This window comes from Camelus ferus, chromosome 6 (genome assembly GCF_009834535.1).
Source record: "Camelus ferus isolate YT-003-E chromosome 6, BCGSAC_Cfer_1.0, whole genome shotgun sequence".
NCBI classification, from domain to species: Eukaryota; Metazoa; Chordata; class Mammalia; order Artiodactyla; family Camelidae; genus Camelus; species Camelus ferus.
This window is the reverse complement of record NC_045701.1, coordinates 49305204-49322917: the sequence shown is the minus strand read 5'-3', so window position 1 is coordinate 49322917 and position 17714 is coordinate 49305204. Positions and strand designations below refer to the sequence as shown.

General features: G+C 32.6%; 1 protein-coding gene across 2 annotated transcripts in view; it reads left to right on the top strand.

Moving 5' to 3' along the window:
- The window catches only part of MDGA2 (MAM domain containing glycosylphosphatidylinositol anchor 2), a 690959-nt gene that overhangs the window by 405875 nt on the left and 267370 nt on the right, over positions 1–17714 (top strand). The window lies entirely within an intron of this gene.

Sequence of the window (17714 nt, the reverse complement as noted above, 5' to 3'; positions counted from 1 at the left end):
TTTATGTGTTGTTCCAGTATCTTTATAGTTTCAGATCTTATATTTAAGTCTCTGATCCATTTTGAGTTGATTTTTCTGGATAGTATAAGATAAGGATCCGATTTCACTTTTTTGAATGTGGATGAACAGTTTTCTCAGCACTATTTGTTTAAGAGACCATCCTCTTCCCTTTGTGTGTTCTTGATACCCTTGGTATGGTATTGATTGTATATTTGCGGATTGATTTCTGAGCCCTCTATTTTGTTCCATTGATCTATATGTCTATCATTATGACACTACCATACTGTTTTAATTACTGTAGTTTTGAAATGTATTTTGACACCAGGGAAGTGTGATACTTTCAGCTCTGTTTTTACTTTCTAAAGGTTGTCTTCACTATTAATAGTTTTTTGTGATTCTGTTCTGTATGAATTTTAGAATTATTTCGTCTATTTCTTTAAAAAGTGGCACTGGAATTTTGATAGAAGCTGTATTGAATCTGTATATCATTTGGGGTAGTATGGATATTTAACAATATTAATTCTTGCAATTCATGACCATTGGATATCTTTCCATTTGTTTGTGTCTTTTTAATTTTCTTTCATTAGTGTTTTCTAGTTTTCAGTTTACAGTCTTTCATCTGCTTAGTTTATTCCTAAGTATTTTATTATTCTTGGTACTGTTGGAAATGGGATTGTTTTGCTAAGTTTCTTTTCAGATTTGTTGCTAGTGTCTAGAAATACAATTGATTTTTGTATGCTGATTTTGTATACTGTAACTTTACGGAATTCCTTTATTGGTCCTAAAACATTTTTCAATAAGAGTCTTTAAGGTTTTCTATATGTAAGAGCATGTTGTTTGTAAACAGAGACAGTTTTGCTCTTTTGTTCTGAGTTGGATGCTATATATAGAGAGAGAGAGAAAGTGAAAGAGAGAGAGAGTTTTATAAATTAACTAGGATAATACATGTAAAATGCTTAAGAATACTACCTAGCAGTTAAATCTTCATTGTTTCCCTGAAAACTTATTCTGTATTATAAAATAATGATGCACTTTATCACTATCAATGCTTCTGCCTTATTTTACTCATATTAATTAATAGTGCTACCATAATATTCTTCTAGTTAGTACTTGCCTTCTCTCATTCACCATTTTTATTCAAATACTGTATAATATTATGTTTATGTATATCTTCTGTAAAGAGCATATCATTAGATTTTTTGAAAAGCAAATTCTTGTCTTTTATTATCAAGTTACGTGAGTGTGATCAACATATATTTGGCATTTTTCTAGCGTGTTATTCATTAATTTTATTTTATAGGGTTTTCTTGCTTCATTTTATTTCCTTCATATCTTTATTTGACTGTTCTAGTTTTACTTTTTTTTTGATGCATTTTAAAATCACACATTCTATTTTTATATTTTAATGGCTAAGCCTAAGTTAAACATTAATTGGTATCTCTGTTCTTTTCATAGTGCATGTGTTTTAGGTATCTTTAACTTGGCATCTGAGTCTTATGCTACAGGTCACAATTTAAATTATACAGAATATAATTTAAAAATTTTATATAGTGTTGTTAGTACTGAGATTTAAAAGAGAGTACCATATTCTAGTTTCCATAAAACATGTCTTTTACCTTGAGTATGGTCTAATTTTAATGGTATTTTCAAAGAAAGAGGAAGATAGAATGACATTTATTCTACAATGCTCATATTGATATTAATTATCTAAACTTCCTTTGAAAATGCAAATTTTGCTAGTCTAATATGTTAGAAAATATTGCAGCAACTTTGGAAGGAGGGAAGAAGGAAATGACAGACAGAAATTGAGAGAGACTAATTAGAGAGCTGCATCTGGACCACATGGCTCTTTAATAAAGTAGCCCAAATGTATACCAGTATCAATTTGTAAAATTTGTCACTATGTGGGTTGATTTCAGATTAACTACATGGACAAAAAATGTTCTAAAATATCCCAATAGAGGTCTAATTTGCAGCTGTTTAATTGTTTTTCCCTACTATTATCTGCAAAGCAATTATGCATGAACAAAGACTTCTTGACTAGCTTTCAAGGAAATATTGACCACTAATACATTTTAATTAAGGAATATTGAAGCAGAAGAATTTAAATCAACAAACAATGTTTAAGGAGATTGAAACTTCAATAGTAAGTAATTCTAAACCTATGAATAAATGTTTCTGTTTCATGTTCAAAATAAATACACACACAGATTTATCCATCTATTTATTTAGATACACACATACCTACATACACATATCTATATATCTATATATATATATATATACATATCATTAAAATTCATATATATATATGCTGTATAATAAATAAAATGTCTTTGCCCTAATTCAAAACAGGGGACTTTAAGCCATTATTTGAAGGGGAGAGTCATTACCATTGTAGGTTTGTTCATAGAATTGATATCTGAGACTTTAACAATCACATAAGAGTTAGAGATGCAAAAAGGGAATGGAGATTTCTAGGCAGAAGCAACCATGTAAGGCACAGAGACAAGAGAATGCATGGGAGTCCGCATAGGCTCATATATTTTGATGTCCAGAAGACTTGGATTTGAATTCTGATGCTGAGCTATTTTGTTAGAGGTCATTTAATTTCTAAAACTCTAGTGGGTTCCAGTGATAATATTATGTATATCAAAATTATGTTAGGAGGTTTGATATGTTTATGTGTATGTGTATATGTGTTTTGTGCAGTTACTAGCCCAAAGCAAGTGATCAATAAATATGCTATCAGTCATTATTATTATTATTGTTACTATTATAATCTTTGCTATAATTATTCTTGCTCATTTATTTAAGACTCTAATTATTTCAACATAACTTGAGCACACCTAAAAATTGAGTAGTAAGAAAGAAGTGATCTAGGGCAGATTTTGACCCACCTTATATGCCTCATCAAAACACATGAGCATTATTTTGTGACATTAGGAAACTACTGAAGTAGATGTCTAATCTGGAATACAGAAAGAAACTTTAGTCTCTTTTTCAGAATGGGTGTAGGAGCATGAGGATTGAAACTGGAAGGAGAAATGCTTATAATGCAAGCTAGAAATGATGTGTTCCTAAATTGTGGTAGATGCAGTAGAGATTGACATGATAAAATTGAAGATATTTTGAAGGGGATAGACCTTACTTGGCTTAGAAATTTATTAAATTTGCAGTTGAATCAAGGATGATAGAGACACCTTGAACATGGTAAATTAGATATCTGATGACTCTATTCCCTGGGACGATAAACACAGAAGAATGTAAAAGGAAGATAATGGGTCCAGTTTTATACACATGTAGGTACAAATGCTGAGAGAACAACAAACTGTATGTGTCTAGCAAGTGTTTTGCTAAACTGGATTTTAGTTCTGGAGATATCTTAGCTGAAGATAAAGAATTAGAAATTATCAACACTTAGATTAAAATTAAGTCATACTTAGGCTGCCATAACAGAAAGCCGCAGACTGGGTTGCTTAAACAACAGAAATTTGTTATCTCTCACTTCTGGAGGCTGGAATTCTAAGATCAAGGTGCTTGCAGGGTTGGTTTCTGGTGAGACCTCTCTTCTGGGCTTGCAGATAGCTGCCTCTCAGTATGTGCTCAACACAGCCTTTCTCCTATGCTTCCACTCACGATGGCTCTTCCTCTTTTTATAGGGACATTGGTCCTTTTGGATTAGGGACCCACTCTTATAACTGCATTTAACTGAATTAACTCCTTAAAGGCCCTGTCTCCAAATACAGTCACATTGGGGGCTTAGGCCTTCAACATACTGTTTTTGGGGTAAACACAATTCTTTTCATAGTATTTACAGGATCAAAATGAGGTGAGAATTCTAATAAGCTATGTGATGAAAACTGCCTCAATCAAAAAAGTTAATTATAAGAAAATAATAAATCCTTTAAGAGAGCTCTATTTGAAGAGGTAAGGCAATCTGTGATACAATCCTGATGTCACAGATAAACAAGACTCAAAGCATTATGGAGAATGTCCTTCCCCACCAACAGGTACTTGGTACACTTCCTGGCATAGATTTAAATGTTAAATTGTTAAGTTTTGAATTTATGTTGAATTAAAAAGTGGCTAATTGATTAGTTCACCAAAAATAGATGTGGACAATTAGAGGTTTATATGAGGGAACTGGCAAATCAGTTACTTTCAACTTCTTAGTATAAATATGATAAAATTAAAATTCAGACAAGCTAAATACCTTTTACAATATCACTCTCTTAATTAATAGAAAAGTGGGTATGAAATTAGTCCTAGTTTTTATTTTGCTCGCACTAGTTCATGATATATGATGATGGGTATAACGTGATTAGCAAAGCAAAGTATGAAAATAGAAAATAAGAGAGAAAAGGAAGAGAAAAAGGAAGACAAAAGGAAGTAATATTTACTTATTAAACAGGAAAGAAAATGAAATTATTGAAAACAGAAAATGGACTGTTATGAATCTAAAATGATAAGTAGTAAGCTACAGTTTATAAAACTCAACAGTTAAGATTATCTTAATATATTTATGATTAAATGAAAAGCAAAATGAAATAAATGAATGAAGAATAGAATGACAGTCTTATCTTAAGTAAAAACAGAGGACTAGTTCATTAGAATACAGTAAAACTTATTAACTGATGAAAGTGTGTCTCTTTCTCCCAAGGTGGTCAGTAAGAAGATGTTGACAAATTTAGGAAATATCCAAATTAAGTTATTAAAAAGGGTGCTTTTCTGGTTAAGATAGAATAAAAATAGAATAATGCATTATCTTGAATTTGTGTATAGCTACTCTACTAAAATATTTTGATAAGAAGATTTTAGGAGTTTAAAATACTGATGTTTAACAATTAAATTTTTTCATAACTGTTAATTTAAAATGCTTCCCCTCCCTTTGTATTCCCATAAAACCTACAGTGCTGTGCTTTATGTGCTTTTTATATTAAAAATGCTACATATCAACAGTAGTCAATTAGAATATATCACAAAAATTACATCTGATTTTATAAAGAAGACTCCAAACTTTCAATGATATGTAAACGAGACTTGATGTGGATATGTATTGTGGATATGTATTATGAATATGGTTTAGGTGTCTGAATAGTATGGAGATGTTCACACTTCAAAGATACCCAAATAATTTATTTGGAATAATAAACAGATTAAAAAAAAACAAAGAAAATGTTATTTAAAAAATGAGGATATTTGTGTTAGCAGATAGTAAGACCCCTAAATTAGAAGGCCCACCAAAGTGTGGATCCTTGCCCCTGGCTGTGAAAGAATTCGCAGCAGAGATAGAGGGACAGAGTGAATGGCTGCTTTACTGCTCAGAAGAGGAAAAGGAAAGAAAGTGCTCTAGCAGGGGGAAATGGAAAGAAAGACATTCGAGCCGACAGCTGGCAGCCAAGATAGCCAGTGGAGACATCTCCAGCCCCGGTTCAGCCACGTGGATTTTTATGAGAGGCTTTTGCCATCATGTCCTCCTTCCAGATGTGATGGAGCCAGTCAGTCCTTGTACGGTTTTTAAATCCTTGTTCAGGTGGGCTTTTCTGGTTGTTGTCATGGCAAACATCAACTGTCAAGGTGCTGGTGGGTGTGTCATTTAGCATGCTAATACATTATAGTGAGCATATAATGAGGCTCAAGGTCCACTGGAAGTCAAATCCTCCTCCATCTTGGGCTTCATTGGTTCTCACTACTTCTCTGTTTGTTTCCTTGTTTCTTTATTTATTTTTATTGAAGTACAGTCGATTTACAATGTTGTGTTACTTTCTGGAGTATAGCATAGTGATTCATTTATATTTATATATATATGTTATATATATATGTTTATATATATATATATATATGTTTATATATATATATATATTCCCTTTTATATTCTTTTTCATTATAGGCCATTACAAGGTATTGAATATAGTTCCATGTGCTATACAGTAGGACCTTGTTATAAAATAGATATAGAGTAGTTATTTTATATAGAGTAGTTAGCATCCACAAATTTTGAACTCCCCATTTATCCCTCCCTACCCCCTTTAACCAGTTCTTGTTTCTTCTCTTTGCAGCTGCCTTCTGAGACTTAGATAAGAGTAATTGGGAGGGGCAGGGCTATGATCCTGGGAGCAACAGCCTTGGTAACAAAAACGAAAGCTGCTTTTAATCAGAATACCTGTAATTTGGTGGACCTGGCATCTCCCCCAAAAAACCACCACCTGAGATTCTGTTCAGCCATGAAAGTTTTAAAGGGAAATGGGGAGTAATCTCAGTTAATCGTTGAGATAGGCAGTCTGAGTCACTGCCATCCCCCAACGCCTGGAGGGGGATGGCAGGCTTGAGCCTGTTCTTCTATGACTCAGGGAGGATGGGGAGACTTCAGTGTTTCTGTAAACAAGAGGCAGGGGTTGGAAGGGGCTCTCAGGGTCCTGCTCGGTATCATTTGCCCTCAAATGTTATTAAGCTACAATAATGAACTATGTAATACAGATGTAATAGAGGAAAAACAGTAAAAATTTCATGTGATTGTAAACCATAAAATGAAACTGTAAATGAAAATATTGATTTTTAAAATTAGACATTAAACTTTTATGACTCTTGTTGATTTGGTTTCCCCACATAACATTGTGTACTTGTAATCATTGCTTACTTATAACTATTTAATATTCATCTTCATGAGGACAGTCACTGTGCTGTGGTCACAACTGTTTCTCCATGATCTGGCAAAAGGCTAGGCACAGCAGATTCTCAGTTAAAATTGCTTACCAAGCAAATTAACATTCTAAAATATAGACTTGTTTTCATCATCTAGCAAAAGTTTCTGGTGATCTTCATTGCTTATAAGAACAATAGTCATTCCTGCTGCTCTAACAACTTTGAACTCCTTGCAGTTTCCTGAATATACCACGATCCCTTTTACCTCCAAGTACTTCTCTTCCCTCCGCCTAAAAAGGTTAGCCTCTGTTCACTTTTCTAACCTCAGCTCAAGTGTCCTTCCCTGTGTTCCCTCTTCAGGCAGAATTTGTTGCTGTTTCTGCCTGGATCCCTTTATAAATTTGGATGGGTTGTATAATTACATATCTATAGTATAGCTGTCTCCAGTAGTTCCCATAGCACCTTCCACATGAGAATGTTTAGTTTTCTGTATTTTCTGCCTCACTGAATTGAGAGATCTTCCAAGGTATAAATTTTATTAGTTATTTTTTTATATTTCTGTGCTAGCTCAATCAATGCCTGGTACACAAATCGTAGACATAAAACACTTTTTATAGAGTAAATGAATTAACTGAACAATGCATTTTGTAAAATTTCTTAAAGAACAGACTAGGAAGAAGATATTTTGAGTATCTCCAAGATACCAAAATTAGAAACAAATAAAAGACAATATAGCCTAAGGTTTACTGACATAGTACCAGGTTTATTTACTCATTCTGAATAGTGAAAAAAGGTTGAAGTCATTCTGGTGCATCCTGACCAAGTAGAGATGCTTTTGAATGCTCTTTACTTATGAAAGGAAATAATAGCTCTAAAGAAGGCATGGAATTCAAAGAGTTGCCAAAGGTGCATTTTCTTTGTTAAAGCAGAAAATGAAAATATTGGGTCAGTTACTTTAAAATGCCAGAGTGGTTTTGTAATGAATTTTAGTAGTATTTAATGTCTTTTTAAAAGTTTCTTTTAGGCAAAATGGAGCTATTCTGGACTATGTTTTTGGATTACAGCATCTACAACCCCTACTCCCCTCAATATGTGTTTTATGTCATGTATCTCTGGGATGCATTGGGAAGGGGAATCTCCTCTGTGACACTGTTAGCTATGGAGCAAAACTGGGTATGATGAAATGTTATATTTATAGTTAATCTGCTAAGCATTTCTATTAACCTTTGTTCCTAAACAATTCACAGATGGAAAATTAGTAAAGCATAAAAATATATGCATTAAATTTAAAAATATATGCATATAGCATACATTGACATGAAATTTGACAGATCGTGAACTGATTACAGCGCCTATCTAAAATGATATTGTCACTGAAGAAACTACCTCCCTTTGAACAATAAGAAGTCACGGACTGTGTTCTGTATCATTTGTCAATAAGAAACAATAGAGGAGAAGTCTAGAAAAGTCATATCATGTTCCAAGTAATCAGACCTTTGCCTCAGGCCAGGAACAAAAGTTAACTGCTTAATTTTTCTTCCAGCTAAACATAAGGATTTACTCAATTATTTCAATGAAAGCAATGTGATGTTATTTCATATATCTTATTATTTTCATTTATAATTTCTAGTATATGAAATTAAAGGGATTTATAACATTCATTAAGTTTTGGGCCATAGTATTAAAGTAAAGAAAATATATTTCTGTGCAGAGTTATTTTATTGTACATTCCATATTGAAAACCTCTAGTATTTTTCTCATAATTTCTTTGGAGTTATGGCTTTCAAGATTATGAAACCAAAATGTTTTTTTATAAAAATGAGCAATTCTCTAATAATTTGTGATGTTTTAAGAAATTATCATTATTAACTATGTGAGGGTCATGAGCCAATGGCTTTAGATTTTTACACACTTATTTAAATTAAGCTGCATGTATTAAGCCAATTTGTAATGTGTCAGACATCATATGTTTCAATATTTGAATTAAGAAATATATGAAGAATCTCAATGAATCATAAAACAAAATAGTTTTAGGGTCATGACAGTTAAAAACTTGCATCCTTTTGTTCACCTGTCATCTGGAAGGACAAAAATCAACAGAAAAAAAATTTATTTTGAAACTAGTCTGTATAAATGTGCATCTATTTTTTTCTTTGCTACAAAGAACATTTAGTTTATTTACTATGCTAAATACATGCTAAAGTGTGGAATAATTCTCGTGTGGCCTGATTTTGGTACACAATTTAATTTTTAAATTTTTTGCTCTATTTTCTTTTACTTTTAAAATTTTTATTATTGAAGTATAGTTGATTTACAATATTGTATTAGTTTCAGGTATACAGAAAAGTGATTCACTATTTTTGCAGATAACACTTCATTATAGGTTATTACAAAATAATGGGTATAATTTTCTGTACTATACAGCATAGTCTTGCTGCTTATCTTACATATAGTAGTTTGTTATCTATTAATCCCATACCCCTAATTTGTCCCTCCCCCCTTCCCTCTCCCCTTTGGTAACCATAAGTTTGTTTTCTTTATCTGTAAGTCTATTTCTGTTTTATATATACATTCCTTTATATTATTTTTTAGATTCCACAAATAAGTGTTATCATATAGTATTTGTCTCTCTCTCTCTGACTTATTTAACTAAACATTACATTCTCTGGATCCATCCACGTTGCTGCAAAGGCAGTGTTTCATTCTTTATTATGTCTGAGTAATATTCCATTATTCCATATACCATACATACCACATCATCTTAATCCAGTCATCTGTTGATGAGCACTTAGGTTACTCCCATGTCTTGGATATTTTAAATAGTTCTGCAGTGAACATTGGGGTGCATGTATCTTTTTGAAGTAGTGTTTTTATTTCTTCCAGATACATAGCTAGAAATGGAATTACTGAATTATATTTTAGTTCTATTTTTAGTTTTTTAAAGAACCAGCATACTGTTTTCCATAGTGGCTGTACTAATTTGCATTCCTACCAACAGTGTACTCTTTTCTCCATATCCTCTTCAGCACTTGTTATTTGTAGACTTTCTGATGATAGCTATTCTGACAGATGTGTGGTGATACCTCGATGTTGTTTTGATTTATAAGAATTGTGAATCTTATATAGACTTGTCAGAAATTTGTATAGACAACTTTCTAGAATGTTTATCCACTTGTCATCTTAAAAACCATGATAATTCTGTATCCAGTTGTCCAAATTCGTAGTAATGCGTTGAAGTCCTAATGAAGTATATGTATGGCTATTTCCCCCTAGACAAAGTGTCTATAGTACTCAAGTTTTGAATTCTTGCAAAAAGAGCTTTCAAGTTCAGTAGCCTTGTTCCTGAATCTTTGTTCTGGCATCTTTATCAAGTCACTCAACATTGCTGAGAAACTATGAGTGATAGTTTCTTGCTTGTAAAATGTTGGTGATAGTTTCTACTTAAAAGCACTTGTAAAAATTGGATAAACTGTCAAGTGGCTTTGCGGTGTCTGGCACAGGGTAGATTCGGGTGAATGATAGCCACTAATTTAGTAGTATTTGCTGTAGTTTGTGGTTGCTTCCCTGTCAGTCTTTCAATACCATTTCTCATTGCTCTTGCTGTCATTTTTCCTCTTCCAATTTATTTCTTATTAACTGAGGGTTTAGTAATTAAAGCAAGAAACAATTTATTATTGTATCTAAAAGCTCAGATTGGAGGCCAAAAAAAGTGCTGGGCCCTATCAGTAAAGTTTGTGAACTTATTTTTGTTCAATCTGAAGCCATTTGTGTTTTTGTATAAGTGCTAGGATTAGTTTTGATGGTAGGCAATATACTGTCAGGATAAGTTGGGATAATTTAACTGTTTTTCTGTTTATCTACCATTTGATATTTATTTAATAATACACTGTATTGCCTTGGCCTGACTGGCACAGTGTGAATGTGCAAAAGTGAGGGAGGGAGATTCTGTAACAATATAGTTTTTTCAATTTCTGGATGACTTTTTTCATTTAATATATTTGCTTTATAGTGATTAATATTTTATGAGAAATCATCATTTAAAAGTTGTATCGTCAAGATAGAATCTACTTAAAGTTGATGGGAAAAACTATAGAAACTTTTGGTTTTAATAAACTATAGAAATGCTTGCTGATTATAATTAATGTCATTTTATCATAACTGACAAGTAGAAAGACATTATGTTTTATTAGTGAATGTAAAATATGTCAGTTTTAAAATATATTATGTTACTATTTTTTCTAATTAGATCCATAGTTTGTATCTTTGTAATAAACTTTTTGTTCATGTATTTAAGTAATAGTTTATTTTCATGTTAATGTTTTGAAATTCTTAGGGAAATTTGTTGGTTACCAATAAACATGAATCATTTTATCAGTATTTATAGGTAGTTGAAGGCAACAGAATAACTTTTATAAACTGCAGATGGATTTTGATTGTAGCTATATAAATATCTGTAGGTATTTTAAGAGCAAATAATGGAAGAAAATATTTTGAAAAGAAACTAGTTATTAAAGTTCTCATATGTTATTCTTGGTATATTATTGGACTGATAAGCTGAATTTCAACATACTCAACATGCCTATTTTGAATTATGTAAATAAAGTAAAATAGCTTTTATGTTGTTTTCTATCACCCTACTATGCACATTTGGAAGTGAAATTTTAATGCCTAGGAAAGACTGACTAAATAAACACATAAAATTAATTAATTAGTTAATTTTTCTTTAATATGGCTTTGAATGAGCCAAAATTAGATCAATTAATTTTATAACTAATGAGACAATAAAGACTAGTGTTAAAGTCTCATATTACTTGTATCCATAAACATTAATCAGGACTAAGTGTTGCTAAGGTTTAACAGATTAAATTCTTTAGGTGAATCAGTTCTCAGTCAAAGGGAAACTATTCTGAAGTATATTTAACTTTCATTGATTAGTGTCTTCAAGGCAGAATTTCTTCCGTTAGCTTTATTAGCATTTTATTACTTTGCTATGAAATTCCAGCTTCTTAAATTTAATGTATAAATATAATTTTAGGTGAATTAATTTGAGTTTGAGGCAGTTTCTTAAAATTGAACTTGGTTGATAGCTTAATATCAGCAATTGAATTGAACACAAACATTTATTAAACTTATCTCCTTTTCTAGAACTCAGTTCATGCTATTTAGTTGCATTATTTTCTGAACTATGTAACATGTGTTATTTAAAAATATTTTTAGTAATAATTTTAATTAATATTTTTATTAATTATCTAATAAGAAGACATGTAGTTTGGGAAAATAGTTCAAGCAAAAGGAAAAGAATAACTTATACCAGTTGAGTGAAATAACCAACATAAAAGAATATAAAGAGTTGTGTATTAATTTGGCAGCATTTTACTCAAATTATGATAAGGAAATTATTAAAAATTATACTGAGTAGAGAAGTTGTTGAAAATTAAATGGATAGTTAGTCATAGCCAAGATATTACGCTTTTACGATGTGACATTTCCCCTAACTTAATATAATGAGTGGACTACAAAACTAACTTCCTTCAATATTTGGAACACCCCACATACACATGGATGTGTGCACATGGGTGACAGTTTCATTCTCAGAACCCAAGAGAGCATGTCCATCTTGCCTTTGTAAACAGAATCAAGGTCTTGATTTCTAGTCTAAAGCAGTATTGTGGAATATCCTTAAAAAGGAGGGAAAATGTGTATTTTCCTTAGACAAAACAAAAAAGTGAAAAAACAAAATCCTCCTATTTGGGGGTAACTTAAGGCCTTACCCTCTATATTTGCTGATGTCATTCACTGTTGAAAATCGAAATTTTAAATTTCATAATTTTTCCTGTTGCCTAAAGTCTTACAAATAGCTGACTTTATTATTGTTTCTTTGCTAGAAATTATTTATAAACTAGTATAGATAGATCCCAGCCCTATTTGATCATTTTGATTGTTAACCTTGAGTACTGCAGAAACAATTCTGAAGAAAATCAATATTTGATTCCTTGTGGTCCCAATTCTTAGATTCTTTCATCATTCTCAGGAGCAGAACACCAGTCCCTGACTTCCTTTACTTGTATGTTTTGGCAGATAAAAGAAAGGAATGGTATGAGGTGGGACATTGATGTTGTACTGTCACCCCTAAGTTGGTTCCACCTCTGTGGTGTTTATGGTATTCTTGCTAAAATTCTCATTTTGATGCAGGTTATTATATCTTTCTTGTTTAAGTGGGAAAGGGGTTGCTATTAGGCTGTTTTTTTTTTTTGTTTGTTTTGTTTTGTTTTTAATTCTTAGAGACCCCCATAAAAGAAAAGCAAACTGAAATGGTAGAGGAGGGAAGACAATTGACAGAGATACAGACCTAATCCCATGGCATCCAGGCACCTTACCAATGCAAAGGTCTTACCAGATGTCTAGAAACTGAAAGTGGTCAGTTGAGAATGGGGAAATAGTAGATATATTTATTCATAAACAATGTATATGGCTAAGTGCAGTGGAGTTGTACATTTTATCTAATTGAAAAATACACTAAAAATAAATGCAGCTCTGCTGGAAATGCCATTAAGTTATTTGCCTGGGATATTACAGAGGCAGCAGTCACCCATCATTCCAAAGCTGGTCTACCAAGATTCTCAGATTTTACCAGATTTTGATTATTAGATAAAACAAATTCATTCAGAGTAAAATACCATTTTGTTCATGTATACCACTCATTTGTTAAGAAAATCTGCCTCAGGCAAAGTGAGCTTCTAGACCTTGCATAGCAGCGTAGGAGAACCCCCACTTCAGTTTTATCAGCAATTGAGTTTGGGACTGTGGATGGAAGACAAGAAAGTCTTTGTTGAGAGTGACTCTCAGGTGGATTAAGAGGATGATGCTTCTTTTCTTTCTCCAGCCAAGTGAGATGGATTTCAAGAGTTCTGCTCTAAGATCTGCAGACGTTTTTATCTACACAGGACGGGGCTCTGTTGTTCCTTACCTCTCCTTCTTTAGTCATCATCTCATTCTTGAAGGGGCTAGCCTCTATGGCCGTGAGAGTAAGAGGAAGGAGTCAAAGAGTGAGTAAGCAAAGGGAGAAAAAGGAAAACAGTGTCAGTGAGCATGCTTCTCACCAGAGACAGACAGCAGAGGCCAAAAGGAGCAAAGGAGGCAAGAATAGCAATAAACCATTGCATAGAAGCAGGAGACTTCAACTCTAGCAGATATAAACTAACTGAAGGAACAAATAAAGAAAATTAAATTTTGTGGACTTGCTTTCAGGCTTCAGAATGAAGTTCTGAAGGGACAAATGAAGCTAAACAATGTGAGGGAGCACACCCCAATCCCTTCACAAGTCAGTGAGGTCAGGGCTGCCCCTTCTGCAGGCACAATACACTGAATTTCTCTCATATCAAACACTGGCTGCTCTCACTAGCACAGCTCTCCCTGCTTCCCAGGGAACTGAATCTTGTTGCTGCCATCTCCACCACATGCCACTGGAATGGATCCTTCCACTGAATCAGTAGCTCCTAATTCAGAGTTCATGGTGGATGCATTCAGCTGGATGAGCCTGTGTCACGTCCCCACACTCTGGCTACAAAGTAGGCTGGAAGAGAGTATCTATCACTTTCATCTTTTTTGATTGGAAGTGGGTGATACCCAAAGTATAGGGATGGAGTTTGAATGTTAGTCCTCGTACTTGGTGAGCCAGCCATTTACCTATTTGAAAAAAAAATCTTTGTAGATCCCAAATCTGAGAATCATAAGAAGTCACATTTCTGAGACATTGATCCTCAAAATTATGTCCTCTTCTTTCCCAGTTTTAGCCCCATCTCAGCCCTTTTGACTGTCAGGACTTATGTATTAGTCATTTGTAGATCCTCTCTTTTCGCATTGGTCACTTCAAAGAATAACATCAAACTGTATTAGATCATACAGTTAAAAAAAACTGTCTATTGATTGGATGACATATGAAATCAACTTCAAAATGTTATTTGTAGGTAATGAACTCAATATAATTTCTTCTAAAAAGTTTGTGCATTATTTTACAATTTCATTGTGTTTATAGTAATATTTGCGTCACTATATAGCCATTTAAACAAAATTACTTCTCTCTGGCAATATTAAAAATATTCAAAAATTCAAAAAATTATGAAGAATTTAGGAAAAATTTTCAAAAATGATATAGAACCTAAGGAGAAGGCATTACTTTATATCTAAGAATATAATATGGTTCTGAATTAATGAAAATAATACCATCTTTTTGAATGGATACATCTAACATAAAACAAAATATTCTAGATTAACAAATGAATGTAATGAAATCTCAAGTCATTTCTAGAATTTGCATTTATATGAAATTTTAATTTTAGTAAAATAAAATAATGTAGACATTGACTGGAAGACAGAAGCCTGGGAATGACCTAGAAAGTGAAATGAAACAGCAGCAAGGGGCTAGGGTAGAGTAAAGTTTTCCTAATAGAATTCAGAAGATAAAAATCTACTGACCATGCTGATATGGTTTTGCACAGGAACAGACAAAGTCATACAACAGAGAAGATGCCAAAAATGGATCCTAATACATATGCGAATTTAATGTATGTATAAATTGGTGTTCAATTCATTGTGAGAAAATAAAATATTAAATGGTGCTGGTTTTACTGTAACCTCCATCAGAAAGAAAATAAAACTAGATCTCTAAATTATGTGATATTCAAAATTCAGTTCTTGTTGGAGTAAAGACTTCATGTCCAATTGAGGAGAAAATGAGGCATACTTTACCATTCATTACCAACCAAAGCTACACAAAAAAAGATAATCATACTTCACTACATCCAGCTGTTGGTGGACACTGAGGTTGCTTCCTTAAAATAGCTATTGTAAGTAATGTTGCAGAGGGGTGCATGTGTCTTTTCAAATTAGTGTTTCCTTTCCTTTGGATACCCAGGAGTGGAATTACTAGATCATATAGTAGTTCTATTTTTAACTTTTTGAGGAATCTCCATATTGTTTTCCACAGTGGCTGCAACAGCAATTTACATTCCCACCAATAGTATATAAAGGGTCCCTTTTCTCCATATTTTTGCCAGCATTATTTTGTGGTGTTTCTGATGATAGCCATTCTGACAGGGGTGAGTGGTATCTCATTGTGGTTTTGACTTGCATTTCCCTTACAATTAACGTTGTTGAGCATCTTTCTATGTACCTTTGACCATCTGTATAATCTTCTCTGGAAAAATGTCTGTTTAGGTCTTCTGCCCATTTTTTATTGTGTTGTTTGTTTTTTGATACTGAGTTATGTGAGCTGTTTCTATATTTGGAATATTAACCCCTTATCAGGCCTATCATTTGTAAATATTTTCTCCCATTTAGTGGTTGTCTTTGTGTCTTGATGATTTCCTTTGCTGTGCAAAAACTTTCAAGTTTAATAAGGTCCCATTTAAAACATATGTAACATGTTTGTTTTTTTTTTTTAATTATAGAAGGTACAATGTATTCTAAACTGGTGTGAATAGATGAGTAAGAATACAATTTCAAACGAGAATGGGTCTAAATCTTATAGATAGCTTCACTCTTATAAATGTACTATGTTAAGAATTTGGCTGTAAGTACTCATTTTATCTGTTTTCGAATATGGGTTATCAGATAAAATTAGTCATCATTCAAAAATCTCTGTGCAGAAAAAGATATGAAATATTTCTTATATTCAGCCTTGCACAAAATTTCTCACTGATTTATCCAAAAAACAGTGGTTTCCTGTTGGTATCTGCAGAAAATGCTACAAATCATTGACATAGAATCTTTGTTTACAATAAAGTGCCTTGTTCTTGATTATTGATACATCTAACAATGATTTAATTAGTTTCTCTTTTGTATAACTTCAAGGCAGCTGTATTATTCAGGTTAGTTAGTCAGCATTATCTATTGTTATGTACTTCCATCCTGTAGTTAGAACAGTAACACATTCTTACCATAAAACGAAAAAGTAATATACTTGACTAGCTTTAATACCTCCAAGTATACTGGGTGGTTATTTTCCTTAAGAAAACACATTTGGATTTCTTTTGCGTAAGATTTTTAAGATCTCTGGAACTTCCCAGAGGGAAAGATGACATCCAATACAGTATTTAGTGTTTCTTTGCCATCTGGGTTTTCAGATTCATTTGGTTTAATTCAAAGATTAAAGACAGAAAAATTGGACCAAATGGTGGAAGAAACCCCTGTGGAAACATGCTTCTGCTGTGATTATTTTTGAGATTAATTGATTCTTTAACTTGTAACTACACCCATGACTTCAGTTGCAGTTAATAACTGATTAACCATAAGCACAGAGATTAATTGTGCCAGAGCATGCTGGGAGATGAGTTAACTCTTTATATCACTATCCTATCTCACTTTAAGTGGAGAGGAGACTAAACAAATGCTTCCATGATTTATCTCAAATGGGGATATCTAATGTATAAGAACTAATTTTGGATTTTTTTAAGGTGAAATATCTATGCCTTGGTAAAAAGGTATCAAAAGTAATTCCAACTTTTCTAGACTAAAAGACTGGAAGCTCAGACGAAAACCACCTAAAAACAGGGACATGCTACTGATAAAAAAAATTTTAAATAATGCTGAGTTGTAAAAATTCATACCATAATTATATAATTAAAATGGTAATTATTTATTAAAACAGCTAGTTTAAACATCAGCCATTTTCCTAGAGCTCTTATTGCTTTATTTTTTACTTATAAACTCCTGTACTTCCCTATTTGGATTTAAATATTTAGCTCTCAGCTTAGAGGAAAATGAAACAGTGAAAAATTTGATCACATGTTGTCCTCTAATTATTCCTCTAACACTTTCTTGTCAGAGCCAAGTATCTTGGAGGGATTATATCCATTAATTGTTCTATGTTTTTATCTGTCTTTCACTTCTTAAAGCACAGGAAAATGACTGCCTGTCACATTACTCCACTAGCACAGGTCCGATAAAGCTCACCAGTAGCATTTTTCTTGCCACATTTAAAGTCACTTTCCAGCTCTATTCTTACCTTGATTTCTTTTCACCATTTATTCTGCTTTCCAACCCCTCCATGGGTATGGAATTACTTTAAA